Genomic DNA, 26,451 nt, shown 5'->3' with positions numbered 1-26,451 from the left:
TCCTGTGTTGTTATCCCCGTGGCAACGCCAGCGATGTTTTGCCACCTCATCGTGCCTGACGCACGCCCGAGCCGTGCTGTGCTGGCGTTAGCTGGCTTTACACCTGCTGGATAATTGCGCTCTCGCTCGCTTCAAGATCTGGCATGTGAGCTTCAGCCAGGCTGGGAACAGCTCCACTGAAGCAAAAAATCCGGTTAAAGGGAGAAGCAGAGCGGGCGGTGAGCTGCTGAGTCATTCCACAGCCCTCCTCAGATAGCCTGACACCAACGAAGAGGATCAAAGGTGAGGTGACCTTGTGCATCGGAGGGGAGGCAAAGTCCTCTGCACGGGCTGGAATGTGCATTAGCTCTGGAATGCAGACAGGCAAACACTGCCTCTAATAGCGGCTTTAGGCAGGGGTCTAAGATCTCCTGTCTAAGGGGAAAAAACTCTGTATGTGTCCAAAACCCAGGGAAGTCAGTGGAAAGACTCCCATCAACTGAGACTCAGGTGCTCAGAGAGAACATTCTTAGATCTGTTCTTCTGACCAGAACTGTGGTTAGTCTGGGTGATGCTTAGTTTTGGTCCGCTCTATTTTGAAGCTGAGTGAAGCTCTTGGAAAGCCTCAAAACCTCTCTTTAATTTGCTAAATAGGAAACTTTCATCTCATCCTGTAATTCTACAGTTCTCATTATGATCTCCAAAGAAACATTAAAATGGGTTGTGTTTTAAAGATTATTGTTTCTCATCCCATCTCCAGCCCACTCTGTTTATTTCAGTGGACTAAATATCAAGGTTGTTATTTCTGGGTGTGAAGCCCTGGTTCTGCCCTTGCTGATTTCTATACCACCTTCTGGCCTTGGTAATTAAACTAAGCAAGCTTTTGGCTACTTTTAGAGGATTTTCTGGCAAGGCCTGTTTCACTGCCTTTTTACCTGGATCCAAAGGCACAAAGAGCCCAGTGCTGTTTGCCACCTCTTCTCCATTTCTCTGAAAGGTGTGGGGCAGAGAACACAAAGGTGTCAGCCCAGATGAAAGAAGGACTCCTGTTGTCTGGTTAGATCCCTTGTTTAGTTTTGGGCTCACAGGTGCTGCTGCAAGGTAAGATTCATCTCTCCTAACTTCAGACATCTGCAACGTGGACATTTACTTCTGAATAGTCATCCTGGACTCCCTTTACAGTCCAACAATGTACCTCATCCTAAAGTAGATATTTGCAACACATGCCCTATTGGGTTATGCCCTAAAAACCCCCAATTGTCTTCCTGGACTCAAGTGGGGTCTAGCAAATAAGCTCAGAGACAGACATCTACAGCTGAGGTATTCACATTTGGTTAGGGAGCCTCAGATTCACAGTCTAATTTTCACTGGATCTCAGGATTTTAGAATCAAACCTCTGTTCAGTCTACTTGCCCTTCTACAAGTCACCTTTGGAGATGGATTTGCCCTCTCTTGAAGATATGATGTGAACTTAGTCCCTAAAAGGTCTGTACGTATGGCCCTTTGCAGAAGTCATGCTTTCACAGGTTTCTTGCCCTGGGGCATATCTGTCTTTCCAACCATCTTCTAGGATGCATTTTGCATTTTTAACAGAGGAATGTAAATGGCATGGTTGTGCTTCTTTCCATCATTGCTTGGGACACCACCACTGACCAGTACATCCATGAACAAAGAAGCCACCAGGGCAGAAAGCCCAGATGGATTTCCACGGTCCCTAAAGGTACCCTGTAAGAGGGACTTTGACAAGGGCATGTAAGTGTTAGGACAAGAGGGAAAAAACCTAAACTGGCAGAGGTCAAGTTTAGATGAGGTATTAGGAAGAAATTCATCCCTGTGAGGGTGGGGAGGCCCTGGCACAGGGTGCCCAGAGAAGCTGTGGCTGCCTCTGGATCCCTGGAATTGTCCAAGGCCACATTGGATGGGGCTCTGAGCAACCTGGGATAGTGGAAGGCATCCCTGCCCATGGCAGGGGATTGGAATGAAATTGCCTTTAAGATCCCTTCCAACCCAAACCTATTCATGATTCTGTGATGTCTTCATGAGTGAATGTACTTACAGAACAGAAGGGCAGCATCTGGATCATGCCTCATAACACACTGTGGGATCCTTAGGATGAAAGAAGCTGCATAAACATAAACTATCTCCATTGATTATAAATGACAGGGAAAGGGAAATGCATGATTTAAAGCAGTGCCAGCTCTGGTTTAGCAGCAGATAAGCAGCACTGGGGCTGTTGGTCAAACAGTGCTGCTCACTCTTCACTGCTCATGTTCAGATGAAATGCAGGGAAAGGATATTTCTTCTGTCAATGCCACAGAGATCTGAGTGTTCCTGTATGTCTTTCCTACAGAGATAAAGACATGGACACTGCTGACATGTTACATTCCCCTTATCTGGAGTGATTGTGCAATCCCACTGGTGTAAATCTCCTGCTTCCTAGTGTGATGCAAGCAAGCTCTGCCTCTGCAAGGACTGGGGGCAGTTTGGCATGGCCCTGCCCCCCACAAAGCAAGAGGTGTGACTTGTCAGCAGGAAAATCATGGAAGCGATTCTGCAGGAGGTGACAAAAGGTTTGAAGTTAATGGAGGTGCTTTCCAAGAAAGCCCCATGCAGTCTCCACAGCAATTCCTCCTCTCGCCCTGTGCCTTATGTAAGGTAACAAGAGACTGACTTGCTCAGCTGGGCAACCTCCTGGAATTCTGGGCGGGGCTGTCACGCTGCAGGCTGCTGCTACATGATCCATCTTTGGAAATATGGGCCCATCAGGAGTGCTCCCAAATGGTGTATTTCCAGGTCCTGCTGACCTGGGGACTCTGGGAATGATTTTCACCTCATGCAACTTCAGGGGAATGAATCAGTGACCAAGTGCTGCTTTGGATGTCCCATGTCAGCAGGGACACGAGGCTGGCAGGTAGGAGATGGGATCTGTGTGAGACCCATGTCCTTCTAGAGGTAACCAGAAGCCAGGTGAGATACACCAGGGCATCCCAAAGGACTTGAAATACCTGTATTTAGGCACCTGTCTTCCTTCCTGCACATCTACACCCTCTGTCTCCATCAGAACTGGGCTGATTTTGCAGCACTGACATAAGTTTGTTCAAGGTGGGGTTTAGCCAAACTGTTTTAGACACCTACTTTAGTGAGCTGTTCCCTAGACACCACGGGCTGTCATAACTAGATTTCTGTGACTGTGAAGGGAACTCAAATTTAGACATTTACATGCAATCAGCCAAACTCCATCCCAGATCTGGTCTGTCTCACTGACATTAACTTAATACCAAGAAAACAGCGATCCATGGACCTGATTTTGCTTGTAACTACAGCAATGCTGATGAGATTAGATACAGAACCGCCACTTGGCAGTTGTCCCCCAAAGTAAGCTCTGACAGATCTTCATCATGGTAATGTTTTCATGGCTCCTTTTGTAAAAACAAGAGTTTCAGTTAAGAGTTATTTGTTTGGATTCAAGCCAATTGCAAGCAGCTTCAGTTTTAACAGGGTGTCCCACGACGCTTTCAATTACAATGAGGTGAGTAAGAGATGTTTTGGTTTGCTGGAGATGCTGAAAGATAATTACACACGTCTATATTGTTCCTGATCTAATAAAAAAGTTTCACTCTATCCCAGAGAAAGCATTTCAGTTCACTCTTTAAGGATTTTTCACGTTAAGAAGAAAAACAGAGAGAAAGGAAATCTCTGAACAAAGACACATTTCATAGTGAAATCCATCTCATGCAACTTATGTTTTTTAACTCTAAATGAATTCACTTGGCAAAACTGACAGAAATTCACAGTGTTGCTGCTTTCTTTCACCAGAAAAAGCATTTATCCCCCCCCAAAACAAGCCCACACTGTTGCAGATGCAGTGCTCTAAAATCCACAGGGCTTTGGACCCTTGCTGGCAGCGCTGGGGGGCCTGGGATGATCCCTGCAGGTTTTTGACAGCAGGCTGACAAAGGGCCCTTGGATGCCTTCCCTCCACAATACTTCCACAAGGTAAATGTTCCTGGTATTATTTGCAACACAGTCATATGTCACAGGAAATGCCAGGTACAATAAGACCCAGACAGCAAAACAGTATAAATAGATGAGGGAATTCCTGGCATTAGTTCTGGAGCAGTTTGGGACTGGAACAAGTGAAAAAATACAATTTTTCATAAAGGGAAGTTTCCTGTAAGTTAAAGAAAGTCTCCCCCATTTCTCCGCTCCCTTCTTTCTCCAGGTTGCACTTTTTCACCAGGGAGAATCCGACTGCTCCAAGTGAGTTGAACCAGAATTTCATTTTGCTGAACTGGCCTGATTTGAGATGCAAACCACCTCTGAAAGGCTGAAATTTCCCATGGGAGCAGAAATTTCCCGAATTTTGCTCATCTCTGGTTACTGCTTGCACAGAAATGGCTTAAAGCAAACAAACAGCCTTCTCCTGGAGCAGCCAGCAGAGCAGCCTGGTAAGTAGGTTAATTTGGATGGGGTTCCCGGGTGGCAGCTCCTCATCCTCTCTCCTGCCCGGGGAAACCTGTGCAGCGATCAGCTCTGCAGACAGGGCAGTGACAAGCCTCCCTTCAAGGCAAAAATAAATTTCCACATTCATAAACTCAGAGATCCTTCCCTGCAGGAGTCATTCCCACCCCAGGGCAGCCTGGTGTGGCCTGACACAGCTCCGCTGGCCTCAACAGAGCACCCCAGGAAAAGGATCACCTCATTCTAGATGTGAAAATATTCCATTTTAGAACAAAGCCAAGTCCCCAAAGGATTTTTTGGTAGGCTCTACAAAGCAGCTGATAGCCCAGATGGGAATTCATAGCTGTGGTTGGTTGCTGAGAGCCTGCCAGCTGGTGATGCATCCCCATTGGTGAGGTATCAGCATGTTATTGGTGAGGATCAGCAAACGTGCCAAGGCTGGGAGCCTGGGGGGATGAGAGATGGACACGTGTGAGAGGCTCTGGATGGAGACAGCTGGTTCCTTCTCACTGCCTCTGCCTCCATAACACCACTGCAAGGAGACATCAGCCTCCAGAGCTGCTGAGAGGCTGGGGCAGGGCAGCCTTGGGGCAGCCGGTGGGGAGAGCTGGACCCCAGGTGCAGTGCTGGAAGGTTTCTAGCCATATGTGCAGGCCAAGGGATGTAGGGTCAAGTGATTCCCCCTCCTTGCAGCAAGGGCCCTCTGAGCACATCAGCATGGTCCTGAAGTGTTCATGTCCTGCCATGCCAAGCTTCAGGCTTCCTGCAGCCTTTCTTTTACTTCTCATTTGGAGAGAGAAAAGTGCCCTGCAAACAATTAACACTCAAAATCCCCCAGTGAACTGGGGAAGAATTATTTCCTCATTTTTACCTGTCTGGAAAATGACACAGAAATTAATTGACTTCTTCAAGGTCACTCAAAGAGTCAGTGGGAAGTTTGAAAATGGGACCCAGGAGTCCTGACTGCTGGTCCTATCTAACCACTAGACACCTAACTTCAATTGCTAGAGAACCTGCTCTTAGGCTTTACAGTTTTGATTAAAGATTCAAAAAATATTGAAGCTTTAAAGGAAAAATAATTCACTACAACTTTACCAAGTGATGTGTGACTGGGCACAGCCCCTCTGGGAATACAGGCACTGTTTAAGAAGAGCTGCTCTGCTCGATGCTCTGCATACACATGAGGTCCCAAGCTCAATGCCAACAGACACAGGCACAGGTCTGGCTCCTGCCATCGAAGGCAGCTCAGGTGGCTGCCAGGGCTCTGCTTGTCCATGTCCAGAAGATGAGGTCCTGAACTGAAGCATCAGCAAGCTGTGTAAATTTACACCTTGCACTGGGCTTTGGTTGTGTTATGTGTTCAAAAGCACGTTAGCTGCTAAAGATGAGCAACCAGGGCTTTGAGAGTAAAACGTGGGGTTCAGCGGGTGCATATCCTGCTCTGAGTGCAGAAGCAGAGCAGTGAGTTGGCCCTTGGCTCAAAATCACCCTGCAAGGGCAGAAAGCACCTTCCACCAGGCTCCTTATCCCCTTTCCTGGCCTTCCACCCCACAGCCCTGCGCTCCCTCAATGCTCAGCAGCCCGTTTCTGATGTCAACTCATTTCTTCTCCCACCAGTGCACAGAGACCCCCTCCAGCACCCCCACTGCTCTGTCCTTGGGGCAGCCCAGCCCCATAAGTGCCCTATAGCAAGTGCAGAGAGGGGAGTGCAACACCCTTCATTTGCTCCTGCCTGCTCTGACCTCCCTGGAATCACCACTTCCAACCCTTCCATTACCATCAACACGACCTAGCCCAACAACTGGCCCAACAGCCTGACTCACTGTTACCCTCTAGTGCTGGACCAGCCGGGAGACAGGCATCTCCCTGGAGAACTCAGTGCTCCAGGCAGCACTGGGTTGTCCTCTTCACTCCCAGACACCCAAAATTCACGTTCTGGCCCCAGTGACTCATTGTAGGTTGCTGACTTTCAGGCCCTGCATGGTTTGCTGAGCCACTTTCTCTGCTCTTGCATCCCAGACGGGCAGATTTGTCACCCAGCTGTTGGTAGCTTGGACAAGCCCTTTGGTTCACTTGATTATGTGCCTGCTGTAGGTTTTGTTCTTCCTTCCTTTTTATTTAAGCTCTCCCTGTCATCTCGAGTTTTGTTCTCCAGACCTTGTTTGCTGTGGTTTTAGTGGAGGGACCAGTAGCAGGTTTGCCCACAGAGAAGCTGACGGTGAAACGCCTGCCAGGAACAATTAGGGAAAACTTGTTCCGTTGGAAACTCCTATTTTTATAGGGAAAGCACTGTTGGTGACAGGGACCAAGTTTGTTTCCAGTCTACACCAGTAAGAGCTCAGACTCAGGAAGATGGTGAAAACATTAAAGCCTTCTTGATCTTTCCCTGATGTCTCTGAGAATATTGCCACTTGTTTTCAAGGAACTGGTATTTTCCCTCTCTGCTGGGAAAGGAGGGGTTGAACATTTTAAGAGCAGCCTTTGTGGACAGGGCTGAAGACAGCCCATGGGGCTGGGAACAGAGTGCTGGGATCTGGCCAGGGTGGAGTGGGGAGCTTGAAAAGGGGGATGGCTTTCCTGGGGAGAGTGGAGAAAAGGAATCCCTTGCAGCAGCAGCAGAGCTCTAACCCTCCTGCCTCTCTGCTTCCAGGGGAAGAGGGGTAGCATTTTTCCCTAGCAGGATTTGTCCGTGTTGGGCACCCAAATGAGAAGCCTTCTCGCCCTAACCAGGCCACAGCCCTGAATGCCAATGATTCACCACTGGAAATACTGGTAAAGCCACTTTCCTTTTCACGGTTTTCCGTTTCTTTTCTTTCTTAATGAGTGCCGCCAATTCCTTATTTCACACATGCCAACATGGATTATAACTTGCTCCTGTGAAAAGAGGCCAACAGTCACATTGGCCACGGGCTTGATGCTGGGTAATCAAGAGCTTTCTCTGGCTCCTGACACATTTGGACCTGTTTTTCTGATAAGCTGAGCTTGTTTATGGCCACACATGAAACACAGCTTGTGGTTTTCTGTCCTAGTGCATCTTGTTTGACTGTATTTTAACTGCACTGAGTGTTCCCGTTGATAGAATAAACATTGGTATTCATAGAAATCGTTTACCCTTCGAGATCCTGTGATAAAGTGCAGGAAAAGCGTCTTGCCTACAGTAATGAACTGAGCAAAGCAAACATCCTGGCAGATAGGTAAGGATCATTTAGAAATTTTATGGCCAGAAACAAAGTCTTTGAGTCCGAGCATTTGTGTACACACACCACAAAAACTCACCCCTGTATTTGTGCAATGTATCCAGCAATGCGTTCTTGAGTAATGCATGTGTTCCTGGAAAACATACAGGGCACTGTTCACTTGTCTAAATGGAGGTGTATGGGGGTTTTTTTGGGATGCTGTGAGAATCTGTGGCATCCACACAAATCTGGCAGGAAAGGATGCAGGCCTACAGGCTCTGCAGCAGCTCTTGGAGCAGCTGCTGAAAGCTGGGCAAGATACCCTCAAGACCCTCCGGGGGTGTGAGGTAGCAATGTGTTGTCAGCAGAGCTGAGCTCCCTGCATGATATGAAGGGTAGAGTTCAGAGATGGAGACACAGCTGAATTACAGCCTCTGCAGGATGGTGTCCAATGAGCAATGGGTGCCTGTTGATCCTGCCCATGACCCCAGGGAGTGATTCCTTTGGCCAGAAGAACAGCGCTGTTGGCTGCATTAGGAGCTCTCTGAGAACTGGCATTTTTAATTGGTGAAATGCTCCAGCCTGTCCCAGACAGCACATACCATGGATACCTCTGGCATCTGCAGTGGCAGACATGACAAAGGACTCAGAGGAGGCCCAAGTCTGGATGACATCAAATTCCTGAGAGATGAAGTCCCCATAGGTCTTTCATCAAGTCAGCCAGCAGATATGTGTGCAGATACCCAACACATCCAAAGAGTACTGGGCACTCAGTTTGGAAACAGAGCTGAGCACCAAAATTGGAGTTCATCTCTCCTGACTAGACATTTACAATATAGTTACATCTAACGTGGCCACTGCCAACTCCTCTTACCATAGGTGGTAGGAAATGTGCACTCCAAGGACACAATTCATCTGCCCAGTCTTAGAAGTCTCCTCTAGAAAGATAAGAGTAAACCCTTGGTTCTCCTGGGCACATAGACTAGATCTCTCCTGGGTCTAAATGTGCACAGCAAGACAAGAGTCAGTGTTGGCTTTTCCCTGTGGATACAGGCATTAATCAGAAGAATTGTGTCTTCAGGACGTAGACAGTACATCAATTCCTTTGATAGATATTCCCTGTTACTGGTAATTGTCTCATCTGAATTTGCCCGGCTCAGTTTATGTCCTGCTTCTCTTCTGCACATTGAAGGATCCTTCGGCACTGCTCTGAGTTACATATTCTGATCTTCCCACTGATAAAATGAAGAGCTGGAGCTGCTCAAGGCTTTGACAGATTGCTTAAAATCCTTGAGAACTGAGATAAGATGTGGTTGAGCACATTGTTTCCATCAATGAGGACAAATGGAGCAAATTATTAAGTAATTCCATGTTATGAGATAACTGACTTAATAGCATCATAATGGTACAGCCATCTATGACAAATCAGAGCAAAGCTACGCGCAAGCAGCTCGTGGGTGGGAGAGTTTAACAGCATGTCAAGGTGTGTGTGTCCAAAGAGAGTCAGATAGACCAGAAAACTGGAGAGAGAATATCCAATCCATGTAGTCACAGTAATGCTGTTAGGATTTGCTGAGATCATGGAGAGAAGGAGAGCAACAATTCATTTTACTTTCATGTCGTGAGTTATCTGGAAGATGGATTGGAGCTGTGAATTCAGAAACAATGTTCAGTTCTTTTTCGCCATGTCTAGAGAAAAAAAGAGGACATTATCAAAGGGCAGGATTGCACTGCAGAGGTCTTGATCCTGCTATAAGTTCTGCTGGTAGAACATGGAGTTGCTGTGCCTCAGTTTCTCCATCTGCACAGTGGGGCTGTAGGATGCTACTGAGCATCTCCTGCGTTTTGTAGCTCTTCCTGGTCTAAACCAGACCTCTGATGGTGTAAATCAACTCCTGTGGTACTTACTGACAGAGATTCTGGCCTGGAGCTTGTGAAGCAGCCAGACATTCCCATGGAATATGTGAATCCCACCCTCTGGGCAAAACCCACTGTGAAATCTGTTAGAAAGAGAGGGACTTCCTTGCTAGAAACATCACAGTGTTACCCCGGAGGGTGAAAAAGAAAAGGAGACAATGTACTGCCCTGTTTCTGGGCAGAGTTTAGTTGAATTTTAAACAGCCTCGTTCTAACCTCCCCCCATGACAGCAGATGTCACTTGTAAAGTGTGTAATTTGTGCCTGCAGCCTCGTGTCACTCAGGTCACATGCAGATGTGTGCTCCCTGCTGTTCCCTTCCGTGCTCTGAAAGGACGCGGGTTCAGCAGCACCTGACATCCCAGTGAGGCACCCACAGATCCAGGGCCTCTCCATGGCACTGGTGGGCTTTGGGGAAGTCCGAATGTCCCCACTGCACCCGTGGTGACCCCAAATGTCCCCACTGCACCCATGGTGAGCCCTGTGTGTGGTTCCCTGTGCACAGATCAGGGCACTGCTGGCACCAGGTGTCTGCATCGTCCACATCCCCAGCTGTTGGGGGCTGTGAGCATGCAGGGGGAGAGAGTTCCTGCTTTTCTTGGGCAGATACCCCTTCTTTTGGCCTTGGGCTCATGTTCTCCCTGGCTGACAGACTGCTCCTCTCTCCCTCGGCATCACTGTGTTGGCAGCACAGACGGCGCTCGCAGCACCCTCTCTCCCAGACAGACCTTGCAGCCATCTCTTCTCTAACAAGAAAGATGACAATGCTGGTTGTTCTGCCTTCTACAGACCCCACCTGCACTGGGAGGGAGCTGCAAGACACGTGGGAAGCCCTTGGCACCTCATGTTGTGACCTATTACAACGGGAGACCCTCTGCAGGTCTTCAACGCGGCGTTGGCCACATGATGACAGTGTCGTGTGGGCAGCTGTGGTGCTCACTGTGCTTCACACTCCTGGGCACGCCCCGGTTCATCTCAGCATTAGGCAAGTGCTTCTTCTGTTGGAATTATTTAAATATCAAAGAAAAGCCCTAGTCTTCAACTATTTGGTCTTTTCTCACAGCGAAACCTTGGCAGGGTTGAATAACTTCATGGCTCCATCCAACCAAACAAGTGTCAAACAAGTGTTTCATCATTTTGGGAAGTGAAACTTGAGCTTCTGCAGTGAAGCAGCCCAGCAGATGCCTTCTGAAGCCTGTTTGTAACCTAAGCAGGCACATGGCTCTGCTGGAGGTCAGGGAGATGTCTTTGAGTGTGCCCTGATGAATGAGAGTCAGGAGCCACTGGTGGGTGATCCTGTGAGGCAACTCAGCTGCTGACTGAATTTCAAAGACAACATGAATGAAAGGCTCTGTGGCAGCTTCTAGACACTCCTGCCAGGGCTAAGGCCCCATTTACCAACCAAGAATAATGAAATTGTACACCTTTTAGAAGGCACTTCAAGATCTGCTTGTGCTAAGTATCTCAGAAAAGCCAGATACTGCTGTTAAAATGTCTCCACACCTCATAGCCAATGGATGCCACCAAATGATGGAGTATCCATGGAGTAAAAAGGAGTATCCATGCCTCCCTAGCCATGCAGTGTGCATCTGAGTGAGGCTGAGTGACTCACTCAAGGCTACCCAGCAGTATGTGGAAGAGGCAGGACTGATTTCAGTGCCACAACCCTTGAGGCTGTGCCTGCACTAAAGATCAGGTTAGCAGAGCAAAGCAGCTGCTGTAGAGAAGGTCCTGGTCCTTTCTTGTCTCCGTGCAGAGCTGTGGTTATACTGGGCAGTGAGCCTGTGGCCAGTGAGCTCCCTTCTGTACCCCTCATAGCAATATTTTATTCTTTTCTCAGCCCAGTCCAAGCTTCTACATCCCTGCTAGAACCCAGCCCATGCACGTAAATACCTGTGACAGAGAAAAAAGTTTCCTCTGAAATATTTTTGGGATCTAAAGCATTTTTTATAGGTTCTTCTACACCCTCTGCTTTTAGGTGAAATGTCCACTTTGAACTTCCATTGGGAAAGGAACAAAACATTTCCGTTTGAAAGCCTGAAACCAGGTGAGGGACACTGGGCTTGCCCAGCCCCATAGTGTGTGAACAGGAAAAGAGCCGGCTCCCCATCACATCTAACGCCTGTCCTTAATTAGACACGCTTTAATCTGTGGTGATTAAGTAAATTAGAGCTCAGTGGGAAGAGGGAAGGTGCTCGGCACCGTGGTGAGTCATGTCCTTGGTGGCTCTGCTGGCCGGTGGTGGCAGCCCGAGGGCAGGAGGAGCGGATACTCCTGTGTGCAGTCCTCAGGCAGACTGGGGTGAGCTGACAGGGCAGGCTGGAAAAGCTTGTCCTGTTGGGGGTTTGGTCAGACATCAAGAGAGGGCTTCAATCTTCAGACACGTTAACCTCGTGCTTGCTATGAAGGGCAGTGGAAGGGAGTTTCACGTCCCAGGGCTGTGCTCTGCGGGCCCATCACTGAACTCAGGTTCACCAAACCTTGCAAACCCCCTGATGGATCTGCTCCTGCTCCCAGTGAAAGCCTTTGATACCAGATCAGCTGAGATCAGATCTAGATTTGTAGAGGGAAACCAAGGTGGGGTTTTTTTGGTTTAAGAAGTACTTTTCCTAAAGATGTTTTTTTCAAGCACTTTGTGTTTTGTTACTGCATTGCTGAACCCCTTCTTTAAAAGCCAGTGAGTTAAGCAGGGACCCTCTTCGCAAGGCTTTTTTCTATTCCACTTTGTGCCATAGATCTGCTCTTCAGTGGGTGCTGTTCATAAATAAATCCTCCCCTTGTCCTCTCCTCCTTTAAGCCAATCCAAGGGAGCTAGGTAGCACTCTAGCCAGCCATTATTAAAGTGATGTTAAATACAAACCCTTGAAGGAGAGCTGTGGTGTAGGAACAGATTGCCCAATTTTCTCAGAGCAATGGAGATGTGCGTGTCATTAATAAAACATCTTGTTGTATGGTTTTAATTATTTTTCCCATCTCAGTGGAGATCGTTACCTCTGCCACACATGAAAGAGCAGATAACTCGATGGAGGTTCTTGTAATAAGCATTGTTGGAGCCATCATCTGCCAGAGCATCCTGGTAATTAATGGTTTGTTTAAATTCCAGTGCGTAATTGTCTTTGCATTCCTGACTGTGGCTGTTGCTTGGATCCTAATGGGACATTTGTAGGGAAAACAGGAGGGCAGTGGGGGTTTAATTGATCACAAATGCTCACCAGCCAGGTGAGCTTCAGCGGTGTCACATCCCAGAGGTGCCACTTGGAGAAGGGCTGCCATCACAGGAGAAAACAGCACCTCTTTGCTGGGCATCTGGGCTGGGATCTTCCAGCAGTTTTCATTGCCATGGATTTAGGAATAGGATTAAACACCTTCTGAGCTAAAATCAGTGGGATTTTTTTCTGGCAGCTTCTCCAAGCGCTGAGCACCATCCTGTGTGATGGCACAAAGTTCCTGTACAGGAAGGACCAGGAGATCTGTTCTACTGAATATTTTCTGGACCTACTGGCCTCTTGCCCTTTCAGCCCTCAGTCCAGCCCTCATTGGGCTCTTTCTCCTCTACAGAACAGCATGAGAAGACTTCTGTCCCTGTCCTTGCTGCAGCCCTGCAAATTATTTGTGCCCTGTTTCACCTGATTTTATAGTGAGACCTGAAATACCCTGTCCTGTGTTCCCCACTCCCAGCTCTGGTGCTGGGTGAAGTAAACAAGTGTAGATATAAAAAAGGGCTTCTGAGCCCTGTAAATATGGAAGAGATTTTGAAAACGTGATCCATGCACAGCCTGAAATTCTCAGAACATGTGAAAAAGAAGTATTATGCTAAAAAAAAAAAAAAAAAGGTAGTGACATACATCTCGGGAGATGCAAATCCTGATGAGAGGAAGGGACCAAGGGGTCTGCTCAAACTGCTTTGAGGCCAAAGGGTCATGGCATTAGCTGTGTCAGGACTGTCACTTTGCAGCCAGTAAAGCATTTAGTACAATTGCAACTTGACAAATCCTGAAGTGCAAAGCTAATTTCAGTCAATGACAACTGCTAGATGGGTGCACATCCTCACTGAAGAGGTTAACACTGTTAGCTGAGCAATAAAAACATCGCTGGAAACCTCACCCTCGCTGTGCCTTGGGAATAAACAGTGATAAATTCCTCCTTGGAAGGTGTCTGTGCCACAGAAGGCAATGGCCAGAGCTGGGATCTCCAACAGTACATGGAGGTTTCCATACCTCAGTGGTACTTCACCACCCCTAAGAGCTCTCGTGATTCTCATGCTTTAGGACAGAAAGAATCCTGGCTTCAGGAAGGGATCTCTCCTCCCCTGCCACAGGTCCCCACAGGTGACCAAGGACAAGGTGCCTCATGTAAAACTCCCCTCTGAAACACCCACTACCAATTCCTGCCGGGTGTTTCATTTCTCAGCCAAAATGTTGAGTAGCTGCTAATTCCAAGATGACAAGTGAGCGGCTCAGAATCGTATTGTTGATTATTTTTGGGAAGCCCCCTGTTACTGTGGTGACAGCCTAGAAGGAGTGAGTTTGCTATCTCAAATGCCTTTGGGCACTTCTGTTTGTGAAAACGTGCTGTGTTCCCAGCTCCCCTGGCATCCAGCTGTGGCCCTGAGCCAGTGGAGCAGCACAAAATGATTCCAAGTGATGACTGGGAAGAGGGTGAGCTTCACCAATGGTGGCAGTGGGTGAGCGTCTCACCTGTCAGGATGGAGGTGTACAAAATATCCAGCTTGTCAGAGCTGCTTCAACCACCTTCTTGGGGATGTTCCCAGAGAAATTTAACCTCTGGATGTGTTGGGATGGTGGGAAGTTCAAGAGGTTCTCTCTTGCCAAGGTCTTGTCCTTTGAGAGATCATCAAGCAAGAATCACTTTGTGAGTTGCCACGGGGGAGTCAGCTTGCAGAACAAGACCTAAATTTAGCTGCTTTTGAGTCACAGAATCCTAGAACAATTTAGGTTTGAAGGAACCTTAATGATCATGTCATTCCAACCCCCCCTGCCATGGGCAGGGACACTTTCCACTAGATGAGGTTGCTCAGAGCCCCATCCAGCCTGGCCTTGAACACTTCCAGGGATGGCAAGGAACAGCAGCATCTCTCTCCCTCTCAGGCACCCGTGGCTTCTCTCTTGTGTTAGCTGTCATCCTCCTCCTGTTTCTGCAAACGCTGTAATTCGAAAATAGAAAAAGGAGAAGAATGAAACAAAACAACTGCTTAAAAAGCTCTGTAAAAAAAAAAAAAAAAAAAAAAAAAAAGGGAACCTAAGATATAATTATGCCTCCTGGATGATATTTTCCTCTGGAAAAATACTAAACATGTTCATGTGATGTTCTGGTGTGCAAGTATCTGCAGCACGTCTCCCTCTTGCTCTCTCTCTCCCTCCCTCTGTCTTGCTCTGCGTTCCAGGAGCTGCCAGCACGTTCTGCAGACAGACCCAGGGACAGCTCGGACGTGAACCTGCAGCACTGCTGGGCTCGGATTTAGGGATCGCTCCCCAAAATCCGTGGAACGTGGTCACAGCATTTGAGAAAAAATTACATGTTGAGCCCTCTTTTCACCCTAATTTGGGTCTCCGGCTCATTTCTGAGCAGCTTTGAAGGAACAGAGGCACTAAAGGGCTCGGAGGTGTTGGGCCATCCCTGCTCCTCCTATCATTGCCCCGTTTCCCCCGAAGGCGGACAAGCCCCGGGAGCTCACAGAGCAAGGCAGGAGCAATTCCCTGCGGGATGGTGGATGGATGCGAGCCCAGGGATTGGATCTGGGGGACAGAGCACCGTGGTTTAAGGGAATAGAGGCAACAGAAGCTTCTGCAGCTCGGGGGCACATCAACAATCCCCCCCGGCCACGCTCGCTCCTGCTCTCGTTCCCTGCCCCATCAAGCCCCGCTGCTAATTGTGCTGTCAAAGCTCTGCGGGAAATTCCCTCCGCCGTCGTACGGAGGCTTCTCCTGCCACGCTCCTGGGGTTAAAGCATCCCGGGCTTAATTTATTCACTGCTTTCAAACCCGGGACCTGCTCTTTCCCTTTCGCTTCTCCCCTGAGAGAGGTTTGCAGAAGCTGAAATTCGAGCCCTGCAGCAAATCACCATGTTTTGTACTAATTTAACACGAAACTTCGGGTACTTAAACATTTCTCCAGTCTTTGAGCACAAAAGTGGCCTTTTTTTCCCTTTGCCACCATCCCCTCTGTTATTCAAAACCCGTTCCAAAAAATTTGAGGAATGAGACATGCTGCTTGTTCCTTTCTGGCACATTTCATGTTTTTAAGAGCAATTTTTCCACCATGTTGCAGAGAAAGACTCATCACTGGGCACAGTCCTTAGCAGGCTCTTGAGTACCCAAGCTGGGTTTAAGGCTGGCAAGAAAACCTGAAAGCAGATTTGTGTCCCAAAAACCAGAGTCTGAGCGTGGGATGTTTGCAAATCTCAGTTTTGGGGAACTGATCACGGCTCTTGATGCTGCCCTGTGGGGTAAAACCTCAGCACAGCAGGCATGAGTCCTCCACAAGGGTTAGATGACCCCATAAGGGTGCAGCCTGTTATAAAGCTTTTTTTTCTGTTAAAAACTGAAGCCTCACATCTATCACAACACTTCTGAGACATCGTTTTCTTTTGGGTAACTCTTAACCTGTCAGAAAAAGAGTCGAAAAAAGAGCAGACCTTTCCCCAAATAGGGTGTAGCTCAGTGAAAAGTCAGAGCTGAAAAAAATGGAGATGCTAGTAAAAAAATGGGAAAAGGAATGTTTTCATCTTTTTAAAATTATTTTTTTTTTACCTGCTATTTTGAAAAGGTGCTTGAAATCAACCAAAGGCTCTTCCTTCCAGCTGCAAAGGTGTCATCCTAAATTAAAGCTCCCATGAAAATTCAAGCTGCCTTGTCCTCATCGGGATTTTAAATTGAATTAGTCAACTGAATTAGGAATGCTCTTTGCTTTCCTGTGTTTGGTAGGGGCTGATAAGCCTGCAGCCACAGAGAAGCCTGGGTTTGATCCCAGCTGCTGCCTGGACCTGTGTGTGGAATTGGTTAACCATGTGCAGGAGAGCCCTCCTGAGCCAGGCCCGTATTTCCTCCATAAATGATACTTGTGACAAATACCTGGTGTCATTGATATTCCATTAGTTTCCTTCAGTGAAAGATCAGACAGCTTTAAAAAGCCAATAAATTCCCCCAGATTGTCTCTGAAAGGGAGAGAAAAAAGATTCCTTGGCAGGCCACACACCATTAAGCCCAAACAGTGAGCAGTGTTTTATGGTTGGCAGGGCTGAGGTCACTACTTTTGGATGGGTGCAATTACGATTCACTGAAGCTACCAAAACCCCACTATTCTTCAGGTGCTGGGGCAAAGACACCTTGTTCAGACAGCAGCAGCCTCAGCTTGGAGGAGGGATGTTCTGCACTGCTGCAATTCCAGGCTCTGCTGGCCCCGGGAGCACCTCCTGGTGTTTAGAGGTACAAACTAGCACAGACCCCACTTTAAAACAAAAAATCTTTGTGAAGATCCAGGGAGATGTCTTTGAAGCCAGAGATTCTGCTTGCCTTGCAGACTAGAGGCCCTTTTAAAAAGGGGGTTTGGAGTCCTGTTAAACCTCTGCAGCTGACAAGGTGCCCACCTTGTGGTGGCCACAAGTGACTCTGTCACTCCAGAAAACGTCTCAGGCCACGTGGCTTTTCTTTTCTTGCATGCAGACAATCGCTATGTGAGGTATGAAACGGCAGCAGCTTCCTCATTGCCCGATGTGCTCAGGAAATCTGGATGTTGTCAGGTTTTGGGTGCCATTTCCTGACATTTGGGTGTCCTTCCACCCATCTGTCTGTTGAAATGATTTCCCCAGAGCTTGCTCTAGCTGCAATCCTTTGGCAAGTCCTTTGTTCCCACTATTCTGCTTATGCTTGAAAAATGATGTTATTTGTGCCCAAAAATATCTTTCAGCCATTTGCCCCCAGACTTTGAATTTCAACAGCCGTTGATTAGGTTTTGGGGGTTTTGTTGATTTTTAAAATTATTTTTAAATATAATTTTCTACAGGTAAACCAGATCTTTTTAGCTAAATACCAGAATTTAAAATGAATATGCAGATTTTTTTTTTTCCCAAATGCATGCTTTGATGAATGACTCATTCCCTTTGTTACAGGAGAATTGTTGGAGCTCTGGTGTTTTCAGGCTCTGAGCAAGGCAAGGTTGGGAGGAGGAGTTATTGTCTTTTATTAGACTAGATGATATAGTTGGAGAAAAAATCAGGCAAGATTTCAGGCATGTGATCCTTTCCTTCAGGTTTGGAGCTGCTGATGCTGCCGTCAAGCTGACTGCAAGTTAAAAACAGTCGTTGCAGTATTTGACTGGGTTGAGCCAAAGTCAGTGCAGTTGTCCTCAGCTTTTCCTTCTGGCCTGGGCAAAGAGTCCTGGAGTTCTCTGCCAGCATCACCTCATGCTAAAGCTCCTTAACATTTCACCCATTAAATGATAGCAGCCCCTTTGAACATATTTGCCCAAATGTCTGTTTGGCTTCCAGTTGCTCCTTTATACCCGATAAATAAAATCAATTGGAGATAATGAATGGCATTTCTGCCTCCTTCCTTCTGGTGTTTGGATGGAAACCCAACCTTCAGGTAATTCCAGTCCCATACAACAATGGCACAGGAGGAAAAGCAGGGAGGGGCAGATGCTGTAACTTAAAACTTCTCTCTGAAATAATTTGGGGAGGGAAAAATCCCCGGGTTGACAAACCTCTGAGTAAACTTACTGGGGATTCTCTCTCACAGAGCAGATCCTGGGGCTGGAAAACTTTTCCAGCTGGGGAAGGGACAGTGTGATGAGGAGACACCCTGAGGTCGGGGTGGCTTGGGGTAGGCTGTGCCTGGGCGAGTGGAAGGCGAGCGTTTCGCCCATCCCTGGCTGCCGGGAGGAAAACGTCCAGCCCCCATCACCATACCCCACTAACAGAAGGCCGTGGGTGATGCTGCCTCCAGGCAAGGTGCTGCCTGATGGATTTTGGGGGAGATACCCAAGCAGACCCCCAAATCCCTTGGGGTTTGCACCAGCACTGGTGTTTATCAGGGGCGGTGGCTGCTCTGGGCCCAGGCAGGCGCTGCCTGTTTGTTTCAGGCTGGGTGTGGGAATGCTTTCCTCCCCTCTCCCGCTGCATCTGACTCAGAAAATGTTTGAAAATCCCAGGTTTCTCCCATCTCCTGCTTCTCCCACTTTGGGTAACAGGAGGCTGAAGGATAAGCAAACAAAGGTGTCCTTATGCTCTGGAGAGCTGATGGGTCATGAAGCAGCAACTCCTCCTCTTCTCCTGCTGCCCTCCTGGGAATCCGGCCTCCCCATTGTCTGCAGCAGTTCCAGGCACGTTAAAGGCCTCCTTGGCGTGGCTGTCACATTCAAGCCAGGGCTGGGGCTGAGAGAGGGCTGTTTTTATCAATTATCCAAGCTGCAGAACACATTTGAGCCCCTTGCTGTGCCCGTGGTGCGTGTGTTCGCTGCTGGACTTTGATGGGTGAAGAGGTTACAAAGCCAGGGAAAAAGGCATCTCGTTACCCTGCTCATCTGCACTTGTGTGCTCACTCCTGTATTAAAATCATCTTGCCAGTTTGTTGGAGCCAGAGTTTCCCTTTTTAAATGTTTGTGTAGTAGCCAGCACTGCAGGACCCTGCTCCATGTGCAGGAAGTGTCGCTTTAACTGAAGCAGTGCCACTGTACAGCTGTGAGTCCAAGGGACAGAGGATGGCAGGTGGTTTATTTCCAAAATCCACTGCAAAAGCAGGGACCAGACGTGACCTCATCACGGTCTACGGCTTCCTCTTGAGGAGAAGAGGAGGGGCAGGCACTGATCTCTTCTCTGACCAGTAACAGGGCCCGAGGGAATGGCTGGAGCTGTGTCAGGGGAGGTTTAGATTGGGTATTAGGAAAAGGTTCTTCATCCAGAGGGTGGTCAGACACTGAAACAGGCTCCCCCAAGGAAATGGTCACAGCACCAAGTCTGATGAGACTGGATTTAAATAAAGAGAAAGAGAGAGTCTATACAAGGCAGAGCAAATCTGGGACTCCTTTTCTCTGCTTCTCAGGACTCCCACCTGCAGGCAGGGATCAACCCTTTGGTATTTTGCTTTTTTTTTTTCGAACAGTGGCTCAGATGCATGAAGAACTGCATCAAGTCCCTGCTGCAACACTAGGGTGTCATAAGAACAAAGAGGGAAATTCACAGGCTCTAGGTAAAGTCACTCTGCATGCTCAGCACCTGGGAGAGATGAGGAGAAGCATTTCCAGGAGATCTGCTGAGGAGGTTTTTGAAAGTGTTTTCAAGCCCATGACCTTGTCAGTACAGCTTCCGAGCCCTGTGATGGCCAACAAACCTTCATCCCTGTGTGGTGTCCTCATCTTCTTTATATAAACTCAAGCCCCAGGCAAGGGCAGTCGGCCAAGCAAGCACACACAAATTCCTTCCTTCCCTGCTTCCACCCTGTGCTCTGCCCAATGCACGGGCCCCACATGGGGCCTTGGAGAGAAAGGTCAGGACCATTTGGTGTCCTCTTACTTTGGCTAGTGAAAGGGTGTCTCTGGCTGTGCAGCCTTCTAAAAATAAGCCAGGCTTGCAGAGAGGTTTTGCTCTCCACCACACACAGGAATAAAAGGACAGGAGAGGTAGGAAAGGTGTCAGGTAAGGGAGGTGTCCAAAAGCGGTGCCACGCTGCTTCCCTCCAAACCACACATATGCTTCCTCCTTTGTGTGAGCATCCTGCATGCTGAGAGAGGGGCAGAGAGGGAAGCAGAGGCGTTAGAAAGCCTCTCTTGCCACTGGCATGGAATGCAGACCTGCTGGAGGGGCCACAAAGAGACCCCTGCCCCGGTGACAGGCTGGCAGCAGGGGCTGGGGACATGGGCACGATGCCTGTGAGTGGGCAGGATGCCACCACGGCTGCAGTGGGGACAAGGAGAAATGCCAGCATGCTGAGAGGGGCTTCAGGTGGCCACAGTTTGGGGGAGACCTCCTGAGAGAGAGCCATGGGCTGCTCAGAGCAGTGACAGCCTCTGCAGTGGGGAGCGGCGGGTTTGGGATAAATACCGGGTGTAATCCTTTGGGAACAGGGCTGCCTGCTAGAGGACAGGTCACCAAGGGAGATTTTAGGGCTTTAACTCCTTCAGGACTTTGAGGGGTCCAACAGCACAGAGCAGGTTGCAGAGTGGCTGTAGCATTGACATTTCAGGTGCTGGCGAGGATCTCCCACCACCAGAGCTGGCCAGTATAAACCAGTTTACTTCAGTGTTCATCTTCATCATTTCTTTCCTTTGGCTTACCATGGAAATATGTCCTGTGACAGCACTTCTCAGATTTTGAATACTGAGTCCAGCTTGATGTTCTATGAAAGGTATTTCGCACTTGACTTTTCCCAGGCAATCCTGCCTCGACCAATTAATTGCTCATCTAAACAAGCCCACAAAATGTGACAAAGGCAGCAAGAGACAGTGGGAAAATGTTCCAGAAAACCCAGGATTTACCCTGGCTTTCAAAATCAGGAGAGTGTTTCCATCACATTTATGGGGAGCTTGGAAGTTTTCATCCTGAATGCTGCATGTGGGTCCCCTGGGTACAAGGAGGGGGATTTCAACCCAAAGGGGTGAGCAGAGGAGGTCTGTGAGGAAGGTCAGAGGAATGGAGGGCCAACCCTAGGAGAAGGGACTAAATCCTCCTGGTATTGTAGATGAATTTTAGTCATTATATGAGCAGTATTATATTTTATGGCTGCCTAAAACAGCTGATAGTGGGATTTGAGAAATCACTGGCCATATATTCTACACTGTAATCAGGAATTAATCTGGCCAACTGCCCACAGCTCTGTGATTGCATCTCTCCAAAGAGCCTTGTAGTATTCCTTGAGGTCTGGGTAGATGGCAAACACTGGGAGCAGTCATCAGTCTCTGACAAGGCAGAACAAGAGTTGGTGACGATAAATAAAGAGGAGGTCAATCCAATTTCCTGTGATGGGCCATTTGTGAGAGGGAAGGGGTATGTCTGTGTGAGAACCACCTGACATTGCCCAGGCAGCCATCCTGTTAACCACCCCCTCCTTCAACAGGTAAGAGTGTAAATGTACTTCTCCGAACCAACTGGAATTTCACATCCTCAACACAAGCCCAGCTCAGGAGCTGTGGAAGTGAATGTCAGGAACACGGGGTAGAACTTGTGAACCCCACATGGTGATGGCCCTCTGCATGTGTGTAAGCCAAAACCTGGGGAAAACTTGTTTATGGGAGAGGAAAGGAGAGCTCTTCGCTCGGTTCCTTCTGGGTAACTGCTGTGCTGTAGATCAGAGCTGCCCGAGAGCACAGCAGCACAGGCAGCACTGGTGCCTACACTGGAGGACAATTCATCCAGCCTGGCTGAGCTAAGAGTAATAAAAAATAAAAGCCTTGGTGGTAACCTGGGAAGGCTGCTGTTCCCCCAGCAAAACAAAAGATTCCGCTAAAAACCTTCTTGTCCCCCTGTTTTTGACATGAATCACCAGGAAAGGCACCGTGCTGGGAGCCGTGATTTCAGCTCTCATCCCAGCTCTGAGCTTGGTCCACTTGTTCTGCCTTTCCCTGTCTGCTCTCTGTAGGATGGGGAGATTCCTTAATGGCTTTAAGCTGAAAAGGGCTGGGTTTAAATTGGATGTGAGGAAGAAATTCTTTCCTGCGAGGGTGGTGAGGCACTGGAACACATTGTTGAGGGAAGTTTTTGAAGCCCCATCCCTGGAAGTGTCCAAGGCCAGGCTGGACGGGGCTTGGAGCACCCTGGGACAGTGGAAGGTGTCCCTGCACATGGCATGGGAGGTGGAACTGGATGATCTTTAAGGTCCCTTCCAATCCAAACCATTCCATGATTCGATGATTCTATAAATCGTACTTAGAAAACATCGCGTGGTTCTTCAACAAGCATTTGACAACCACAGAATGATCTTATTAAACGTGGGTGTTGGGTTGACTTGGATGATGTCCTAACCAACATTCATCTCCCAAACAAAACCGAGGTGAGCAAACTGCGCTTCAGGCTATAAACAATAGCTGTGGTGGGCAGGAAATAATGCAGGTAACACTTCCAATTCACAGCTCAGCCATCCCTCTTAGAAAACACCTTTGGTCACAGGCAAACAAAGGTCCCCAAAGCTGATTTGATTCCTCTTTGCTCCTCAGCCCCTATGTGCTGCTGGAAACCCGTTTGTGTTGTGCTCTGCAGGGAGGGGGGAAAAGCAGCCAAGGGAAGCAGTACAAAATCTGCCTCTGGAGGTTCATTTCGCAGGGAGCTGCAGGGACTTTCACACACGTATAGAAACTTATTAATAATAAACAGAGTTGTCTGGAACATTCCTACATCCTGGGTAGGGGTTAGTGCTTCCAAGTCAGGGAAATCTAGCAGATGAGCAAAGAGGGACTGCGAGGATAAATGGGAATGTTGGTGTAGGGCTGCACCCAGAGGCTTCAATCTCTGGAGGAGGGGATGGGGAATTGCCTGCCCCCGATTCAGGAGAGCCAGCCCAGAGATCAGAGCCAACGAAGGCTGTTATTGCTGGCAAGAGCAATGAAATTAAAGAGATGTTTCACTATCCATCATCAGGTGTGTCAGTTTTCAACACTTAACAGCTGCAAGTTTAAGACTTTCTCGGCTGCTTTTCCAGTCATTGGCTTTTAATTTCGGGCACAAAGGAGGGAATTACATTGGAAGTACTGCAGGTGAGATTTCCTCCCTCCTGCCACACATTTCCATGGCAATGCATCAGTAATGAGACTTCATGGGCAGCATCTTCCTTGCCAAAGCAGAATAATTAATTCTGTTCTTTACCTGGTTGCTTGTCCAAAATCGCTCTGGGATAATGGGATAGAGACTAAGCCAGTCCTTTCCTGTGGTATGTGACAGCCAAATGCCACACACCAGATCACATCACTGCCCCTCCTCGAAGAGCTGAGGTGTCTGAGGGGCAGAGTGCTGTCCTGAGATCTCACCAGGAGTCTGGGGCCTGTGCTCAGCCTCCCCAGGTGTGGTCCCAGGCTTTCCTTTGGCATCCCAGGCTGAGGAACATGGGGCACATGTCAGCTCAGCTCAGTCCAGGTGGTGCTGAAGAAACCCTGCTGCAGCCTTTGCCATAGGTTCAGCCCCCAGGTGAAGAAACGAACAGAACCACACAGAGGGTGAGAGCAGCAGCTTATGGAGCATGGGAGGACTGAAGGAAAGAGCCCCTTCACTTTCACAGCCACAAGAATGTGTGTCAGAGAGAGATACAGGCTCCTTTTTGGCATTTGTCAGACAACAGCAGTTTTTCAAGGCAGCATCATATGGATTTTCCTTTTATAAACATCTCCCTCGTGGAAATCCCCATTGGTCCCTGGTATTCCAGCAAAGGAGAGTGTCTAATTCAGCTCATTTTCCCGCAGGAAGATCCAGCTGATTATGCAATAGCAATGTGTACCAGCATGTTAATGGCGCTTGGCACCTTCCTGGGCTGCACGGGAGGCAGGGGATATTGCTGTCATTATGGAATTAGTCATGCTGGAAACACCGCGGGGTTTGTTTAATCCAAGGAGAAAAGGAAAAGAATTGGTGGGGTGGGGTGAACAGAGGCAACAACGGCAGCTTTCTGAGCCAGACAGAGGGAGCCAGGGCAGGACCTGGCACCTTTGCCAGCGAGGGGGTGTTCCAGCAGCTCCCCATGTTCCGGGTGCCTGGGGGTGTCCGTGGGTTTCAACCAGCTGCAGAGCGCAGTTTGGGGTTTTTTCACCATGCAGGAACACCCCAAGAGCTGTTTGGCTGGATTTTGGCAGGTATGAAACAGTCAGGTCCCTGCAGACCCCCATGGGAGGAGTGGTCTGGAGGGAAAGACCCTGCCTGGCCTTTGCTCACTGAGGGGACACGCACAGGTTTCTGGAGAACCCGTGGTCACACACTGGGGATGTTCTTCTGTGGATGAGGAGAGGAGGGGTCCAGGCCAGTGCTCCCTGCTCTGCTGCTCTCCTGCCTTCATTGCAACACTGCTCCCCAGTCTGGCACTCTGCAGGTCCCCTCTGCCTCCCCAGGCCTTTCTGGGGTCAGGTACCATTGCCACACACTTCCCCTCCTGTCCTCTCCTCTGGAAGTACAGCCTGAGGTTACATCAGCCCAGTGGCCTCGGTCTGAGCCCTGGTTCCTGACCATCTCCTGGCCAAAAGGAGAGCTGTGTTTGCTGCAGGTGCCCCATGAGGTGCCTTAAACTCTTTCTGACCATTCAGGAGATATCTCTGCTGGTGAGCTTGCAGCAGCTGAGACCCTTTCTCGCTCTGCTGGCTCTTCACCCCACCTGGGCTCCAGGCACCCCTGTTCCCCAGCTGCAGTTGTGTGCAAGCCCTCCCCATGCCACCAGCTGTGTGCTCAGTGCCAAGGCACAGCTGGGATTGTGCCAGCTGGAGATTGTCTGCTCCAGTCTCCTCCTCCCAAGCCAAGATTTAATGGTTTTGCAGCAAACTCAGTGGCTGCTTGTACCCCACCTGTGCCTGTGTAAGTGCTGCTTAGATTTCATGTGCTGTCGAGGGCCTTCAGATGCTGCCAGCTGAGCTGGGCCTCACAGGGCCAGGAGAGGATTGATCTGGACTAAATTAATGCACAGACAGGTCCCTAAAGCTGCTGTGAGCCACTCAGCCCACAGGAAACACTGCCACTGTGTTATGCTGTAGGGAACCAGGCCAGAAGACTTGGCCTAAGGAAAAGGGATGTCTGTTCCTCCTTCAGCCAGCTGCCCACACCATATCCCCTCTCATGGGGTTTTCCTGCTGGGCACAAGGTCCTGACAAGGGACATTTTCTACCAATTGCTTCTGGTTCCACAAGAAAATGTCTGCAGCGAGCCTGGCTGTGTGGTGGAGCGTGTCCCCTTCTCTCATCTTTGTGGAGCAGAGCTCCCATCAGCAGCCTCCATCCCTCCCTTGTGGCGACAGGGAAGCAAGATGTGGTGGGGATGTGTTCTCCCTGCTGGGTACTGCTAATTAACATAAGAAAGAGTACAAGAGGCTATGAGGCATCGAACCAGAGTGTAATTAGCTACATGGGACTTGCTAAGTGTCTCAGTCCGGACAACAAGCAGGGAACCTCAGGGCCAGCCTCTGTCAAGGAGCTGCTGTATGACAGCAGAGCCCCCCGTGGGATGCTCGGTGCTGCCCTGGGTCATTCTGTGCCTTGTCCAAGGCTGTGTTGGGATGTGTGGAGTGGCCAAGTCCTTGCTTCCTGCCCCAGGTTGCGAACAGCACAGACATCTCTCTCCTCTCGCTGCAGCTTATTTAATATTTATGCACCCAAGTGCTTGGGAGTATCCTAACAGTTTGTGTGCTCGAAATCCAGAGCTCTGCTGAGGTGTTTTGCTGTCTGTGCTTCCTTTCCCCCCTTTTCTCCTTTGCATTGGGCCCTGCGAAGTGTTGTCACTGGGTCGGTCTGTTCTGCGTGGGGATGGGAACAGGCTCCCAGCTGCTGTCAGGGTGTCTCCTCATCACCTCCATCTGCTTCTCCCAGAGCAGGGAGGGACGCCCTGGTGGGATTTCATCATCTCAGCTCCCTTTGCCAGGCCATGGAGCTCTCATGAACGCCAAGAAGAGGGTGTCCAAAAGAGGCCAGGTGAATCACACCTGGTTTTGGCCACTGAGCACCCAGTGGCATCCACAGGTGTCCACAATCAGACCCACACAGGTTGTCAAACCCCTCGGCACTTGCGGACTGTAGGGACTGTGGGCCCAAGGTAGAAAATATCTTATGCTGCTTCTGGTCTCCGTGGTCACCTTGTGATGGGCTGGATTTAGATGTGCCTGGTTTAATCTATCTTTACTGGGATAGTAAACGCACCCATTCCAATCTCTAAAGGCTTTTGAAGCCACAGACAGAGGGATCTATCCTCAAGAGGCTAAACCAGAGGCAGTAGGACACCTCCTCTTTTG

At 48.9% G+C, this 26,451-nt stretch overlaps 1 long non-coding RNA gene across 1 annotated transcript in view; it reads right to left on the bottom strand.

The window, feature by feature from the left end:
• Nucleotides 1–14,098: 14,098 nt before the first annotated feature.
• The window catches only part of LOC120409778, a 36,149-nt gene continuing 23,796 nt past the window's right edge, over nucleotides 14,099–26,451 (bottom strand). Inside the window, exon 3 of the long non-coding RNA XR_005601593.1 lies at nucleotides 14,099–14,696. This is a non-coding gene — a long non-coding RNA (uncharacterized LOC120409778). The remainder of the gene's footprint in view (nucleotides 14,697–26,451) is intronic.

Source organism: Corvus cornix, chromosome 2 (assembly GCF_000738735.6).
Source record: "Corvus cornix cornix isolate S_Up_H32 chromosome 2, ASM73873v5, whole genome shotgun sequence".
NCBI classification, from domain to species: domain Eukaryota; kingdom Metazoa; phylum Chordata; class Aves; order Passeriformes; family Corvidae; genus Corvus; species Corvus cornix.
This window is presented reverse-complemented; position numbering and strand designations above follow the sequence as displayed.